The sequence below is a fragment of the Athene cunicularia genome (assembly GCF_003259725.1).
Source record: "Athene cunicularia isolate RWA chromosome 3 unlocalized genomic scaffold, athCun1 chr3_part1, whole genome shotgun sequence".
In the NCBI taxonomy this organism is placed as follows: domain Eukaryota; kingdom Metazoa; phylum Chordata; class Aves; order Strigiformes; family Strigidae; genus Athene; species Athene cunicularia.
In genome coordinates, this window is record NW_020799097.1 from 7,308,110 (window position 1) to 7,320,449 (window position 12,340).

The window sequence follows — 12,340 nt, forward strand, 5'->3', positions numbered from 1 at the left end:
TGATGTCTTGAGAAACAGCTGCTGTTCCACACACCAACTCATGTCATGACCTTTCCCATATATGTTTGTCCTCTTTGCTAAAAATACCACCAGTCCCTTTCAACTCACATGCCCTACCAGAGGGAGGAGCACCGTGCACCCGCCTCCATCCTGTAGCCGAGGGTGCTGGCCAAAGCCAGAGGAGAGCACAGCACATGCTTTGATGGCCAGCAGCTCAGGGATGGATTAAGGAGAAAGGCAGTTCTCCCCCTTGGTTCTTTTTCCCTTTCTTCATGCTGCTGCATTGCTTTTATCCACTCCTCCTGGCCTTATTTGTAACCATGATGACAAGTCCTAAGGGTTTTTTTTCCATTGTTTCAAAGGACATTGACAGCTCCCCTCTTGGAACAGTACCAGGAGGATATGGGGTGACAACCACAGCTCCTGCAATGGGGGCAGCTCTGCAATTTCCTTTCAAATTTACAAACCTGTGATTACATGAAAACTTTCAAACCGACCTACAGCTTGAAGGGGCAGGGCTGCTGTGTCTTCTCATTCAGCCACTCTTCTCCTCAGGCCTGAAGATCTCTTCAGGCTCTGTAAGACCTAGTGTAGATGATGAGGTTCCCTGTATAGGGTCTGAGAAGGGTGGGAGCTTTCAAAGAGTCTTCAAAGAGTACAAATTAGATGTGGAGCCTCATGACTTAGTCATAAGAAATACTGAACCTCTCTGAAGAGTGCCACACCACCGGACTGTTAGTAGAAGAAGGAGCATCATTGACCTGGCACAGACTCAGTGTCATGCTGAGGGGACTGTAAGTGTCATGTCTTCTCCAACCTCTCACCAGGACCTCCCACCACAGCAGACACAGCTCTGCTGTCTGCTTCCCTTGCTACGGCTGCATCTGTCATGGCCTCCCCCTCGAGAGCTGTTCCAGAGACAGAAAAATAATTAAGAGAGAGAGAAATCATCCCCTGAATGGAAAACCTGACTAGAATCATCAAAGCTGGCTCCTTTGTTGGGCCCAGAGGTAACGTGCTGTGGGTATAGCATGTTTAGTAAAGCACCAGGGCAAACACCAGAGGCCTTGAATTTAAAAGCTTTGGGAGGACAGCTGCGGTTTTCTCAGGCTTCCTCAGTGGGTGTTTGAAAGCAGCTGGTTACAGGAGCACTGACACCCAAACTGGACGTGGTGCCCACACATCTGCGAAAATGTGGGGGTCAGAGATGGGGTATGCAAGGGGTGGCTACTTGTCCACCCTTTGCAGAAGGAAGGGCAGACAAGTTAGAGTGGTCCAGGGCGGGTTAAATAATAGATCAGCTCCTTACAGGAGCCGAGGGAATTAGGAAAACTTCTGGGAGAGAAAAGCAATAAACCTCAATGAAGCAGGCTGAGTCGGAGGCCTTTTAGAGAGTGACTCAGCCAGCGTCTAGCAATTCTGGGTAAGACTCCATGCTATAAAGAGTTCCTAAGCAGAGGTGCTGAGTGATTGCTTTATTGTTTCTTACAAACCTTGCTGTGAAATCCCTGTAAATATGTTTATGAGCTTGTTGGGGCGGCTTCCCCACTGCTGACTGTACTGTAAATAAACATGCATGCCTTTGATTCACGGAAGTTCGTCTTCTGGACTCCATTATGGTCCCTGGCTCTGCTTCCAGTTCAGACATGGGGCCCCTCCTGCCCCGGCTCACAAGGAGCACGACATTTCTGCTCTCCAGTGAATAACTAGAAGAATCAGTGCACATGTTTAGGATTACACATCCCCATATGGCAGCCTTGCTTACCTCCCCCTCCCTTCTACTTCCCCCCCACCCCCCACCCCGAAAAGCTCTGTGAACCTTGCGAGAGATGTAAAAGCAGTCTGTGGAAAGGCCACCAGGTCTAGAGACATCTTCCATGCACTGTCCTCCTTCCTCCTACTCAGCTAGGACATTTGGACATGACCCTCTGAGCTTGGGTGGGCAATGCAAGGTGCGGGGGGTGCATCCAAGTAAGATGTTTGCAGGCATGTGGTGCATCTGTGTATGTGGGCAACCTCAAGAAACTATGTAATTTGTCTTCCACTCTGCAGTTTGCTTGGAGCAACCCATGGCACAGTGTCATCAAGGCCAGCTGACAAGCCTGCCACCCCATGCTGTCTGTCGTTTCATCCTGCACAGCCAAGCTGCCTCTGTCCTATCACAGCCTTATGTTCAAAGCAAGCTGAATTTGCTGCTTGTTTACCCAAAAATCCAGGATTTTCTGATGGCAGGGATGTTCAGGCACTGTTGGATAAGTGGTCAGTATGTCTGTGCAAAGGGGGCTCAACACAGGGAGGAACAAATCCTCTTCAGACATCACAAGCTGCCCAGCTCTCGGGGAAGGATTCTCCAAATCTCAACACAAACCTGAAGACAGGTAATTTTTACACATACCTATGAGTTTCCTTCCATTCTGGTGTGTCCATATAAACAAATAGTCCCAGCACACTGGACATACTCATGACCTTCAGTGAAACCTTCACTGAGGGATCCTCCTGTCTCTAAGTAAACCAGACCCCAGCCAGGGCTTCTTCAATATCAGATGTTGTGGCACTAAACCTGGATTCTTAACTGCAATAAAAAAAAACCCAAACACCTTAAGCTGAAGAAAACATCTCAGAAATGCAACAGTAGCAAAGGGAGATTTTATCAGATCCTCTGCTTCCACCCACTCTCTTATTATGGAGTTAAAATATGGGGTTGGTCCAGGAAACAATATACATCAAAATAGAAGAACCAGGATATTTGCCCATCAGCATAAACCAGAGACACACCAAACATCACAAATAATCCTGAAAACAAGGAAATATCTTCTGCACTCAGTGGGCAAAAAGCTATATTTTGTATAATGCCTTACAGCCCAACTCTGATCTGAAACATTTGAAGCATAACAATAAATTGTCACAGGCGTAAACAGGAGAACAGGGAGATATTTCTTAGCTAGCTTTTGAAATTAAGTAGAATCAGTGCTGCAGGACAGCAGCTCCAGAGGACGAAACACAGAACAGAAGTTTCTCACAGGGAAAAAAAGGATCTGCTTGTAAGCAAGGACCATGAGGATGTTTAGTATTATAGGAGGCTGAAGCTAGGGGTGAAAGGTTTAAGCTGATGCACCTGCATACCAGCATGACTCTGTCTGAGCGTCTGTAGCATCGAATCTGTGTGCACAGACAAGTGGATCTTAACCAAACAGCAGACAGTGACCCTGTAATTAGGGCACTGGGCCCGAACTCTGTAGGCGAGCTCAGGTGAGGGCATATTTCAGCACATTATTTTATCTAACACCTAGGGACTGAATTTCCATGCATGCCAGTGAGGAGTCTGATCTTGGTTTTCAAGTGGGAATGTGAGTCCAGCTTTCTGAGTCTGACCAGTCATTTGGATCTTTTGTACTCATCTTGTGGGTGTCTGTCCCCTATCTGTGGGACAGGAATAGTAGCCCCCCAATTATCTTGCCTGCCTTGGCTATTTAGGTTGCTGGTGTCAGTGGGTGGAGATTGCCTCACACTACAGGGTCCCATACAGATCATGCAGTAGTAGGATAAACTGAGGACCCAGGAGTTTTGTGTCAGACATCTCCATAGCTGCCAGACCACTTCTTTGCCCAGGCAGGGAGAAAACTAATCAAGATATGACTCTGGCACCAATTGCAGCTGAATCTCATTTGGACCACCTACACATTGCGAGGATAAGAAAACTCTCCAACTATTTTCTGAAAATCTGTCAGAAGAAACCCAACAACAGATCTCCCTAATTTCTGCCTCTGCAAAAATATCTTTTCTCCTCCTCCTTTTTTTTTTTGTTGCCTTTTTTTTGTTTGTTTTTTTGTTTTTCATTTGTGGTTTTCAGCTGAATATCAATTATAATCAAGTAAGATGAGTGATGAAGAAGAGAGGTCTGGTGCTTGGTGATTTAGTGTAATGATTTCAACATGGGGTCTCAGACTGGTATCTACAACACAAAACGTTCCCATCCTTTCCCAACTATCTGTGAAGACCTCCAGAGAGGAACAGAGCAGGAAGGGAAATCCCAAGGAAAAGGAAAAGCTCATGGCGCATTTCTGAGATACGTTTGCAGGGACATCCTGGGAAACCAGCAGGATTTGTCCAGTCTGGCACTTAGCAGTGCCAATGAACATTTTTCCAAAGCAGGTATCCAGAATACATTTCCTGCTATGTTCACCTCATACATCTCTGGCTCAGCCTGACTCCAAACACTCCCATTTCTTGGAGAAACTCAGATCCTACTCTGAACTCTCCGGTGTAGTCTCATCCTTAATTTTAACTTCTAGTTATCTGGACAATGCAACTTTAGTGAAAGGGACATTAAGAGGATTTCCCTTTCCCAGCATGTGGTTGTCAACTGATCTCAGAAACAATTCAGATTTACTGCTCCCATTTGATGGCTCATGGGAGAGGAATTGTCTCCATAGCAGTAAGTCAAAGATGGGAAGAGACAGTTGCCTGAGCAATGTGACTGATGGCCACAGACAGAAATACTTTCCTCACTGTTTTGCAGGTCAATTGCTGCACCTTAGACCTCAAACAAACATATGGTGGCTGACCTTCGAATGCTGATCTGGAGCCTCACCTTTCATCTCTCTCCACTGTTGAAGTTTTCCTCTCTCTATTCTCATCCAAGCCATTGCAAATATTCCTCTTTTCTTTTTCTCCTTTTCTTGCTTTGGCTCAGCCAGGGCCTGAAGACTCAAGACAGGAATCATTCAGCGTAATTCTACACCCTGTGTAATGCAGATATTCAAGTGAATGATCTAGTGGTCCCTTCTGGCTTGAAAACCTCTTCAGGTTAAATCTGTAACGGTAATGCTAATGTAGACATTTTGCAGATGCTTATTGCAGGACACGCATGTTTGCAATTTTGCTTTGTTTGGTGTCTAGAAATAATTCAGTTCCCAAACCAGCACTGACAAACACATCCATTAATTCATTGGCAATCACTTAATTCAGTTTAAACGAAACTTAGAAATTCTCATCCATTATACTTTAATATGCACTGCTTTTTCATGCAGGCCCTAGAAACAGGAGTTTTGGACAAGTACATTGCAGTACTTAGCATGTCTGAACATTATCTTCTAAGTAAGTTGGTTAAAGCATATTAGCTGGTGAAGAATTATTTGGTCTTTCTCCCCTAGTCTACAGCACTTGAGTGTCAAGAGAAGCCAGACCAGCACTTCTAGCCAATAAGACATTTACTTAAAAAAAAAAAAATAAAAAAATCACATAGCTCTTCCACCTATGCAAGACATTTTGTCACAACGTTAAGCTCTTGCAAATGTTCCATGTTCCAGAAGATGGTCACCCCGAACCAGATCTCAAATAGTCTGGGTTTGAGCGCCCATTCTCAGCACAACAGGATTACGTGCCTTGCAGGAGTTGCTCTGATTGTAAGCATGAAGCTTGAAGTAGGTTATGAATTTACATGATTTACAGCTCCTTTAAGTGGAGGTGATTTGTCCCCCATCTGCCAACAAATCTCCAAAAGATCCGATGCCAGGCTGTCCTCATAACTGGACACAAAATCAACCCCAAAAAAGAGGGAGTGTGGAAGGAAAGAAAGATAAATGTCCAGTTAATCCAAATACCACCTTATCCCTCGATTCAGATGCTTAAAAGATTTAACAAGGGGAGAGCTGTCATGTAGCCTGCACATATGTGCTAGAGAATGGTTAATGTGCCCTAAAGTTTGATAATCAGAATAAAAATGGATTTGAGAAATTGATTTGGATTAACTTGATCTGCATTTTAGTGAAAAGACTTTGAATCCTAAAGAAGCAGCTTAGCCACGATTAACTCATTTAAACACTTCCACAGCTAAATGTATCCCCAATGCACCAAGCTGTAGTAGCTTTACCCTTTGGGGATTAAGCAGAACCTCAGCTGTGGGTTCTCCTGCTCTTCTCCATGTCTGCTCACTCTGCAGACAGCTCCTCATCATATCACCTCTTTCCTTCCTTTCACTGTAAGGGGCTGGAGAAACCAAGACGTGGGAATTTCTCCCCATTCATTCCCATCTGGTTGCAATTTCCTCCCCTTGTTGTCTGGTGGTAAAAAAGATGATCCGAGTCACACTCGATTTGCCAGGTCACTGAAGAAGCCCAACGATGGAGAGTCAGCCCTGCAGCTGCTGCCTTAGACTGACACGCAAGTCCTTCAAGAGGAAGGGGGGCCTGAGCCCACCTCTCTGTTTAGAGACTACCCGGTAACAAGAATTAGCCCTTGAATTATATGTGAACACCCAGAGCAGTTCTGCTGCTTTCTCCTTGCCTCTGGACCTATCAGGACTCATTGTCTATGCCTACACTAGTAAATTAAATGAAATGAGGACATGGACCTAAAAAGTGTCACGCAGCCACTCACACTGTTACATTATTTGCATCCCCCTTGGCACTGGTCAGGCCTATGCCAACTCACAGGTTAGCACAGGGCCCAGGAGGCAATTTGGATGCAGCCATCCTTGTTTGGGGATTAGAGGGATTAATATAAGCATAAATTGCACAAATTGGCCTCAGAGCCAAAGGCTGCTCCTCACCCACGTTATTTGATAGTACAGACAGAGCTGCTAACAGCAAACTCAGGATACAACAGGCCAGTTCAGAAGTTCCTTGAGGCAACAGAGATGCTGAGGAGGGGACAGTGGTGTTGCTGAGGGGCTGTCAGCACTGCTGGGAAGCCAGAGAAAGGTGATTCACCCCCCTGTTCACCACAAAGAAAGGATCTGCCTGCAGAGAACTCATTTTACACCATAGGTTGCATTGCATGTCTGTTGTTTTGGGATAAGGAGGAAGGCTACTTGCTCAGAGGTAACTCAGAAGAATCTAACACTGAGAGTCGAGAAGTCCTCCAAAGGTGAAATATTTTCTGTCCATTAGATAAAATGAGCTATGAAATTCCAGTGCCAGAGTTCATCAGAAATAGTCAGTTTTTCCCTTTTTTTCCTTTTTTTTTTTTTTTTTTTTTTTTAATAAAAGACTATAATTTTTTTAATCTCCACAGGAATGTTCTGGGGTTTTGTTTTGTCTTGTTTTGTTTCTTTCCCAAAGGAGGGGAAAGATCTGTTTTCAGGACTAAAAGAACCTGGAAATAAAATGCATGATTTATACTAGACCTTAAAAAATTTATGCATTGGCTCTTTTCATTTCTTGAGGCTTACTGGTGAAAACTGGCATTCTGTGTCCAGACGCAACCTATTACAAGGCAGATGTCTAACCTTAAACTGCTTCTCATTACAGATGCACAAGCTGTGCTTTCTCATCCAGACACTTTTGGTTTAATTCATTTTTGGCTTTACTGCTTTTTTTTTTTCAGCTTTTCTTCATTTTTTAAAATTAAAAAATAATATTTTTTTAAAAATCAAATGCATAAAAGATGAACCAAAACAAATTTTTGTGAAGAGATCATAGTCTGAGCCTCTCTGGCAGCATTAAGCTGCCTTAGAACTAAATGGCAAAGCCTTGCTCCAAAAGCCCAGACAAGATGAGATATGGACAAAACCAAATCTAATTAGAAATGTAGCTTCATTTAGTCAAAATTAATCATGTCACCTATGTAGAAATTCCATGTTGCTACACCAGCCCGGTGATCCAATGCAACTGTAAAGCTTTTTTTCTCTTTCATTTGCTAAAATATTAATGTAAATGCAACATTTTCCAAAGGCGTTTGATTCACTGTCCTCCGGAGTAGCATGCTACAAAATGTGATGTAAAGGGGGTCTAGAGCTGCAGAGAGAAGTAGGTTCCTACCCTGAACATTTAACTCTGCCACAGTCCTCAGGATCCGCCTGGGCTCCCTCTGAACCACCTCCGTCCAAAGTTGTCCAGAACCCCAAATTTCTCTCACCAGCCCTAAGAAATACCACTGTCACATTACATTTTCTTCCAGTACTTGGATTAGGGGCAAACCAGACCTTGAAGTCTCTAAAGCCCAAAGGTCCAGAAGAAACATTCCTTTACTTATTCTTGTGCCACCATGAAGAGCATAAGAAACACATTGCTCCAGATCTCAGAGGCCAGAAGGGACAAAGCACCAGACTGAAAGCATGAGTGGCCCCTGATAGTCAGTACTATCCATGTTCTTGTGTCAGCTACACCGTGCCACTGTTTCTGCTATACTGAATGCTCAGTTTATTAATGCAGTTGTGTAAGAAGAGAATAATATTACATCCCTCCGGTTAAGGGTATGGATCAGGGATGTAGGGATGGAAGGGTGTCTGATTATCAAAACTATGAGAGAATGAGCATATACATATGGGCAGAAGACCTTACGCAGAGAAGATCCAGAGACACTTGCCTTAGAGCACCCTACAGTGCCCAGGATCGCCCTTCTGTATGGATCAACTCACAACCAAGCCAAGTGAGAACTGGAAAAATGTTCCTATTTTGAGGATGAATACTTTAACTATTAACATCTTCTTGGACACCCTTGAGCCAAAGCTCCACATGCCTTTTCACAGAGCCTGGCTACAAGATCAGCCCTGATGGCCTGATTGCTGCAGGTGTGATGGGCAGCATCAAGGTTTAGACATCTTGTCTCCTATATCCCTCTATGTCTTTGTGTGGCTACTGAGCAGGATCTTGATGGTGCCCAAAAAAGCCCTCAGAGAATAATTAATCAGTTCTGGCTTAGATACCTGCCTCAGGATGAGCTGAATCACCTTCCAGAGGTTCTGACTTCTATATGATGATGGAGCCAGCAAAGACAACTCATATGTCTTACTCTTGGCTTAGCTTAGGGCAGATGTGTCCCACCCTTAGGTGCACTATGTCTAGACATTTCCTTCACAACACTCTGCTGAGCTTCAGTTACACTTGGATGAAATATCAAAAAAATCACAGTGCCTATTGTGCTCCCAAAATACACATGTACAACCACCTTTGTCCTGACACCTCATAGATGCCTGGAGCCCCACCTCTTGCCTGAAACCCAACAATAGCTTTAACCTTGCATTTCTTTATTTTATCAGTGGAATCTGAGTCAATGTATTTTCTGAGCTCACCTACCACATTGGACCTTCTATAAAATCCAGCCCAAGGACCTAGCTTATTTTGCCTAGCACGTGCATACCTTTCCACAAGATGGGTGGTTTGTTTTCAAAGCCTCATTCTGCTTACTGGGGAGTGGTATCTCAGTTGTCCACATCTCTTAAGCCACCTCACACAGTGGCCTTGTGACAGCAAGTTGTGTCTAGTAATACCTCGTGATTGGCACACACATGTTCAGCCTGGTGCAACAGTCAAAGGACCACAGCAGTTGGCTTCTTGTAACACTGAGGCCTTGCTAGATAATGCCATGGTCTGCCCCACACCAAACGTAAGGGAGGTAATCAGTCAGTCCTCAGAGTATATAAATGTGGTTTTAAACATGGAGTCCTAGAACAAATAAGACCTGAGGAGGCAATGCCTTTTATTAGAGATCTAGACTTCTATTCAGGGATGTGAATTCACCCAGGTTATACATTAGCTAATAGCTAGGCACTGCAACGCCTAATACACATAATGGGCACATCTTCTAGAGCCTTCACAAGAGGGGAGTGGGAAAAACAACAAAAACTTTCCAACAAGCCAAAGCTTAATCCTGACATGGTATGACTGAATAGTTATAGAATGAGACTAACTGTGGTAAATTATTTTCCCTGCACCAGCTCAATTTCAAGGTTATTATTCAGAGCACTTCGCTTCTTTCAGCCTAAACAAAAGCACTGATCCCTTTACTAGTGCCCATGATTCCTTAGGTCTGTTTTTATGCTTCTGCCTTTAAAAGACTTTTTTTGCCCCAAAGCTCAAGATGAGCATTATAAATTGCTTGCTGCACACAAGGAAATGCACACAAAGTTGTGTACATGGTTTTGTCTTTGGAAAAGCTGGAACAGAGTTTATGAGAAAACTCTTGGGAAATCACCCTACTTAATGATGGCCATGCCATGTTTTTCTGGTTATGATTAACACCGGAGAGCTGACATTGCTTAGCTCAAATGGTGTTTTCAGCTCGGATCTGGGAAGGATCCAAAGCTTCTTTTTGTTAATTTGTCAGAGTGGATTAATTTTTCAGCAGCCCATTACTGGAATGCAGCCTGCCCAGCTTCAGTCTTCACTGTGAGAAGCCAGGGATACTGAGCTGACAGCAGTTGTGGGCAGACAGAGCCCAGATGTGGTACAGAGCTGCAGGAACGTACCAATGACATCTGGAGATCAGCTTGCTGCTCATGAGTAAGACTTGGAGGATGCATTTCAGCCAGATCCTATCTACTTCCACAACCAAGCAATCAGTTCCCAAGAAAATCAGTCCCAGAATCACAACTGCTGGTTCTTGGAAATTATCTGTCCTTGCCTTGTAGCTCTAATGAGAAACCAGGAAAAACAATATACAGTACAACTGTTATTTCAAGCACTGGATACCAACCCTGAAATATTCCACTAGTCTCCTATTTAGTATTGGCTCTCTCACTTAACACTAGCAAGAAGTTCTAATGAAGATCAAGTCCCAGGAACCACAGATGATCAAGGAGAAGCTTGGTCTGAATGACAGAGGTATCAAAATAAATGGTTGTTATGAGCAGGTCTAAGACTTTTACAGGCAGACACAAGCTCTCTCACTCCATGTTCTGAATTAGCCAGCTCTGTCCCACAGTGCAGAACTGTAGCACAAAAGCATCAGACTGCTGTTTCTGCATGACTTTTTAGCTCAAGGACAGCACAGAAGAAATGATCGCAACATAGCATAAACCCCTGCCAAAAGGTGTGGGAGGGATGGGAAGCACACGCTTGCCTGTCACACTCTCCGCAAACATATCTCCAGCTACACAAGGGTTGCTACAGTCAGAGACCACTGTTCTCCTGCTTGTACACATTGGTGGGGTTCTAGTCATGTCCCTGATCCCTGCCTCCTGTTTGCAAAGACACAGCTGAGTCTTAACAGATCCATGTTGTTATTCTGTACATGAGGTATCTGAGCAAACTAGGTCTGCTTCAGACATAGAGGTGGGTTTCTCTTTTCACTCCTGCAGATTTAGTGACTGCAATGGAGTTTTTGCTGATCCCATTGATGCATTTATTGGCTACCTTCTCTCTTGTATAAACTAAATCAGCATAACTCTACTGAAGTCCATGCTATTGCATCTTAAAATAGACCAATGTAGAAGTTTCTCTGTAGTTTGTTTGTTTTTAATTAATGAATCAATTGCAAGGACCTTCTTCACCTCTTATGTATACATTCACAAAACAGATAAAACATCAACCACTAAAAATAATGTGATGTAAAAAACCAGCATGAAGTGAAAATCAGACACTTTGCCATCTGTTCTCCTAGTTGCTCTTTATTCAAAAGAAAGATCTGCTGCATACACATCTGCTTTACCTGAATGAAGGAGTTTTTGCATACATCAATATGCATGTTGAGAGGGTTAAGTCTGAAATTCATGAGCAAATGACAATGACAATTGAATAACAAAAGAGTAACTGGGAAGACTGCAATGTTAAACATGGGGGCAGAGGGCTCACAGAGATCAAGCACTGATTTGGACTGATTCCCCCCCCCCCCATAAATGCAGGGTCACATTCTCAAATGCTGCAGCTTTGTGTGGCCGAAAACTGCTCTTCAGAAGCCTCAACAGCCTTTGAGAGAAGTGAGTTGTTTGCTGCTGCCCCAAAGGATATTGAGGTACACACTCCTGCCCCACCAAAATACCCTTATCCAGAATAACTGTTGCTTGCAACTTTTGGTGCTACACTCTTTCTTGCTAAATTTTGCAGCTTTCCAGTGCTGAATACAAAATCCTGAAGCACAATCTATGTAGAAATGCAAAAAAACTTACAAATTCTTTGAGGTGGATCCCCATAAAATATAATTAAGGTGTGATTGTTGCTGAATGTAGAGTGCCCATTTTCCAAAGGAGTGCCTAATCACCAGAATATAGGTCATAGTGTGTTCATTTGTGTGTGTTTGTGTACACGTATGTATACATAAACAGGCATCTGAATGTGCTTTCATTTTTCCAACTGAAGTTTTCCTTTATGTATGGGATAACAAAGTACTCTCTGGGCCAGAAACCAGGAGTGACGTTGAAAATGTTTCTTAGGTCTATGAATGAAAGACTCAAGCGATTATAGCAAGAGTTTGGTTGTGCTCCTCAGACCTCTACAACTACAGTATTAATAAATCACCTCATCGCTCACTCAGAAAAGGAAGAACATCCACCAGGCTGTTTACTAGCAGAGGCTGACCTGCGTTTGAGGTGCTGAACTCTTCAGTGCTAGAAAGATTCATTTGTAAAAAGACAGAAGAAGTAACTGCTATAGAGGAGATCAAGGTGAGGACTTCAGAAATG